We start from the raw sequence: 6,116 nt of genomic DNA on the forward strand, positions 1-6,116 counted from the left end.
GACTATAGACTATAGTCAGGACTATAGACTATAGTCAGGACTATAGACTATAGTCAGGACTATAGACTATAGTCATGGATTGTAGACTATTTACTGGCCTATAGTCTAAACTATTAAATCTATTCTAACTTATCTACTATGATCTGAACTATAGACTATACTCTAGACAATAGATAATATATCGATATGGTATGATTAACTACGTCAAACCGTTCTTCCACCGGTTTAACTTTGAAGTGAAAAGCATCCCAATATATACGGATTATTGATTAGGCAAACTTTATTAAGCGAAATACTTTCTATAAACAATATTCCTAGTTATGTCACGATTATGGTTTAAATTCTTTATTAAGCCTTTTGCATAGAAAAAGCTTACATGTCAATTTTCAAACGAGAAATGTGACCCAAAACAACATTAATTTTAAGGTACTTAAAGAGCTTAGAAAAATAGTTAAACGTTTTCTCGTCTACAAGGATTTAAACTATTTTACAAATGTGACCAACAATGTCACCGCAATTACCACCAGCAGTAAATAAGTAGTTAAAATTTCAACAAATTTTTACATGACATTCATTACGGTCGCCTGCAAATACGACAGCAAACAAACAAAAAAAAAAAACAAGTTCAAGTGATTTAAGCTCAGTAGTGTAATGCCCAATGAATAGAATTTTATAGATAAATTTAAAAAAAAATATAAATAAAAAGGTTCATTACCGATTTAGATTTTTAACATTATTTCATTAAAATTCAATTTTCTTTTGTTATAAATTTGAATAATTCAATTATTGAAACCGCTATTATAATTGTTTATTGGGTTATTTTTATGTTGATTAACGAGCCATACACAATTTAGAGCATCAAATGACATCATGCATGTTTATGAGATCTGATTACACTTGCAACATGCCATTGTCTATTTGACAGCATAAATGTCTGTTAAATATTTACAACTGTAACCAAATGACAACAACGATAGAGGGAGGCAAGAAAAAAAAACTTTATGTGAATTTTAAAACATTAAGATCAAGAGATTAAAAAAGTAGTGTAAACTACTGAAACTAATTGATATTCATTTGAAGAGCCAACTTCAAATGTATATACATATACAAATATTCATATATTATAGGACTATAGACGATATTCTCGAATATAGTCTGAACTTTAAAATATAGTCTATAGACAATATAAAAGTATATAGATTAAAGTCTGGAACATAGACTATAGTTTAGACTATTAACTATAATATAGATTATAGGCGATATTCTCGCATATAGACTATAGTCGGGGTATAGTTACTATAGTCTGTATTATTTGCTGTAGTCTGGACTATTGAAAAGTTTTATAGACTATCGTCTGGACTACAGTCTGAAGTCTGGACTGTCTTAAAGAGTTATGTACTGTAGCCTGGAATATTGACTATAGTCTGAACTTTAGTTCATAAACAATAAAGAGTACTAAACTCTAATTTAAATATTTCATTAAAAAAATTATAGTAAAATTTTCATATAAAATTTGATTTTTAAACCATTTATAAAAATAAACATATGTATTATGTTAATATTAAAAATAAAATGTTTATACATTTATATGTGTGTTGGTGTGATTCTGGAAAAATAAAACTTTTGCTAATAAATCTTTTGTTTATGTATTTAGGAGCTCAGTGCGTAGTGTATTATTTTTATATCCCAAAGACCACTCTATTAAGTGTGACAAATGAAATGGACAGACACACATATCTTTTAGATCTTAAAAAAATAAAACTAGCATATAAATGTATTATTAGCTGCATGAATCTACAAATTTTTAAAGAGATTTTCCATTTTTTTAATGTACGTTTTTGAATCTTTTATATACATACAAGAGTAGCGTTACTGACTGACTGATTCATTATCGCACAGCACAAACCTAGTATCTTGAAATTTTGAAAATATGTGTCTATATACTACACTAAGAACGTGTTTTTGAAATTTGTATATTTAGGATAAAATGGGGGAAAACTAGTAAACCAGGTTTCTTACATACATAAATAAAAAAGCATGAACACCTAAAAGTCCGTTTACCTCGAAAACCAGCGAAGTCCGTGATCACTTTTATTTCTTCTCAAAAATCAATATTTTGAGTGAAAACATAAAAGTCCGTTTTTCTCGAAAACTATAATAGATACAGCAAAAACAAGCGAAATCTTTGATTACTTTTATTTCCTACCAAAAATCAATATTTTGAGTGAAAACATAAAAGTCCGGTTTTCTCGAAAACTATAAGAGATACAGCAAAAGGAAGCGAAATCTGTGATCACTTTTATTTCCTACCAAAAATTTGTATTTTGAGTGAAAACATAAAAGTCCGTTTTACTCGAAAACTATAAGAGATACAGCAAAAACAAGCGAAATCTGTGATCACTTTTATTTCCTTCCAAAAATCGATATTTTGAGTGAAAACATAAAAGTCCGTTTTACTCGAAAACTATAAGAGATACAGCAAAAACAAGCGAAATCTGTGATCACTTTTATTTCCTGCCAAAAATCAATATTTTGAGTGAAAACATAAAAGTGCGTTTTTCTCGAAAACTATAAGAGATACAGCAAAAACAAGCGAAATCTGTGGCCACTTAAAATCGATATTTTGAGTTAAAACATAAAAGTTCGTTTTACTCGAAAACTATGAGTGATACAGCAAAAACAAGTAAAATCTGTGATCACTTTTATTTCCTATCAAAAACCGATATTTTGAGTGAAAACATAAAAGTCCGTTTTACTCAAAAACTACAAGAGATACACTAAGAACAAGTAAAATCTGTGATCAATTTTATTTCCTATCAAAAACAGAAACATAAAAGTCCGTTTTTCTTAAAAAACTATAAGAGATACAGTCAAATCTGAATTCTGGAAATCCAAATCCAAGGCAGCAAAGTACACTGGGCATAGTTAGTGTTTGATATAAAACAGACTTAAACGCATGAGTGTTTATTAGGGTGGTAAAATAAAAATATTTAATTTTTATTTTTATAATCGTTTTTAAAAGGCTTTGCTATTTTCGTACCATATAAACTATGGCAACTTAATTCCTTTGTCCCAACAAACGAGAGTAGACAACAGCCACTGGTATTAAAGGTATTATATCTAGATTGTTGAATGTAGTAGCATACTCTCATACCTCAACACTTAAGTAATAGTTACACACCCAGTAGATCTGCTACGCTTCTTCCTTTCTTACTATAGCTTAAAGTATAGATAAAACAGTGACAAATAACACCTTGCAGATGCAATAAAAGGTATAAATTTTTGCGTATGCAATAAAAGGTACAAATTTAAGTTGTGTATAAACATAAGACAATTATTACCTTAAATGTCGTAGAAGACATCCTTTAGTTCTTTTAAAATTGCTGGGCCTTTATATATATGCACATACATGTATTCATTTATATAAAGATGCCTTCTGGGAAAGTTTCTAGAAGTATTTAAACATACTGAATGAATATTTTGTGAGTTAGTTTGGCTTTGGCTTTGTTTTTTTTTTTTTTTTGCCTTTTTGCCTTAATAAATTTTATAGCTTTGTATTTGTGGCTTTAAGAATTTATTGTACTTTTTTCTAAAGTGGAAAATTGATTTTAAATGTTTTTATATTTTGTGGTTTTAGTCCATGACGTTATAGAGTTTATTATTGTTTTTGTACATGATATAGGTATTGTTTAAAAAATAGAAGACTATAAATTATTAAATGAAATAATGCTATGTCCTATGGTCCAGACTACACCCTAGGCTGGAATAGTCTGTAGTCTTAAAAACCAGACTGTAATCCAAACTACAGTCTATAGTCCAGATTATAGCATATATTCTTAGTTATATATACTATAATCTGGAGTATTGATTATAGTCCACACTATAATCAACACTCCAGACTATAGTTTATAGTCCATAGTCTATAGTCCAGACTACAGTCTATAGTCCAGACTACAGTCTATAGTCCAGACTATAGTCTAGACTATATAGTCTATAGTCCAGACTATTCTATAGTCCAGACTATAGTCTATAGTCCAGACTATAGTCTATAGTCCAGACTATAGTCTATAGTCCAGACTATAGTCTATAGTCCAGACTATAGTCTATAGTCCAGACTGTAGTCTATAGTCAAGACTACTGTCTATAGTCAAGACTACTGTCTATAGTCAAGACTACTGTCTATAGTCCAGACTACTGTCTATAGTCCAGACTACTGTCTACAGTCCAGACTATATAGCATATAGTCCAGACTATCGTCTATAGTCCAGACTATGTAGTCTATAGTCCGACTATAGTCTATAGTCCAGACTATATTCCATACTATAGTCTAAAGTCCAGATTATAAACTATAGTACGGATTGTATTCTATAGTCGGATTTGACTATAGTTCACACTTTAGTTTATGGTCCAGAAAAAAAAGTTTTTATGAAATTATAAACTTTTTAGTTATAACACTATAGCAGCAAATGAGTTTGTTTTCTATTAAAACACAAAAAGTCATTGTTATCTCTGATAATATGGGCGAATGTGGGAACAAGTGGAAAAAATTCTTTAGTTAAATCAATGTTGTTGGTGTTGCAAACATGTGTGACAAACTATGACAAACAAAAAAAAAACAAAATGTTTAAAAGAGAACTAAAGCAAAACCACATAATACGGCTTACTAGACTTTATAAAATAAACTTTAATGGAAAAACTATTTGCGTTTAAAAGTTTTATACAACTACAAACGATTGAACGATTATGTTTGCGCATAACAATCTAAAGTTGTTTGCATGATAATTTCTTCGAAATGAATAAACAATAGACGTTTTTGTTTGCACTTCAGCGAAACTATTTATAGGATTAAGACAGATTGAAAAGTGTACAAAATGCAATGCAATGTTTTGTTTTCAACGAAGGCGTATGTGAAATATTTATTTCTAACATAACAAGTATACGTAGAGCTGGTTTATTTGGTTTTAAAAAAAAAAAGTTTAATGATTTTTAATTTTAAAATTTTTCTTTAATCTTAGATTACCTTTTGCAATTCATTTATTAATATTTAACAAATTAGTTTGTCTTTTGTATGATATTTTTGCATTATAACTGTTGCTTTAAACATTAATAATAAATTACAAAATTTCATATTGATTTATTGCCTAAAATCTCCATAGACTTATGAAACAACATATAAATATTAGGGAGTTTAATTAATTTTCTAAAATACAGCTTGTTTTAGAAGATATTTCTAATTAATTAAAAATGTATGGGACTTTCTTGTAAACTTGTTCTTATTTTTTAACTAACGGACAGACAATTTCTCTTTCTTTAATATTGAATATGAAAATATTGAAAAATATGTCACCCTAATAATGTCATTGAACATACTTAATATTGGTTTTCTTCCATAATTGTTCAATCGTTTTTTATTATTTATTATGCTGCCATTTTTAAACTGAAAATCGAAAAGCATAAATCAAAAAAATGCAACAATTAAAACTATATTTGTTTTATAACAGTCATTTGTTTTTTTTTCCTTACAATTTCATCTATGAAATTTTACGCATCATAAAATTTAAACCTTATTGGGTTAAAGGTCAAAAACGATAGCAATATTTTAGTCTTCTGAGAATTGTATGAAAAAAGGAATTTTATTAAATACATAGAAGGAATGAAATTAATCAAGCATAACTTGGGAAAAGGACAGATAAATTTAAAAATTTAATTTTAAATTGTTTTATAGAATACAATAAAATTTTTAAAAATGGTTAAGTTTATAGGCAAAATCAAAATTCTCATTTAAAGAAAACAAGTTTTTGTAAAAATGAAAATTGTTAAACAAAAACATTAGCTAGTTAGTTAGTCAGTTATTAAGTTATTAAGTTATTTGGTTAGTTAGTTAGCTAGCTAGTAAGTTAGTTATTTATTTATTTAGCAATTTAATCATTTAGTTATTTAGTTATTTAATTATTTAGTTATACAGTTATTTAGTTATTTAGTTACTCAGTTATTTAGTTATTTAGTTGTTTAGTTATTTAGTTATTTAGTTATTTAGTTATATAGTTATTTAGTTATTTAGTTATTTAGTTATTTAGTTATTTAGTTATTTAGTTATTTAGTTATTTAGTTATTTA

At 27.5% G+C, this 6,116-nt stretch overlaps 1 protein-coding gene across 1 annotated transcript in view; it reads right to left on the reverse strand.

Annotated features, from left to right (window-relative positions):
* LOC111676035 (serine-rich adhesin for platelets) overlaps positions 1-6,116 on the reverse strand; it is a 321,746-nt gene that overhangs the window by 236,813 nt on the left and 78,817 nt on the right. The gene's annotated exons all lie outside the window — the stretch shown is intronic.

This window comes from Lucilia cuprina, chromosome 6 (genome assembly GCF_022045245.1).
Source record: "Lucilia cuprina isolate Lc7/37 chromosome 6, ASM2204524v1, whole genome shotgun sequence".
Lineage (NCBI taxonomy): Eukaryota > Metazoa > Arthropoda > Insecta > Diptera > Calliphoridae > Lucilia > Lucilia cuprina.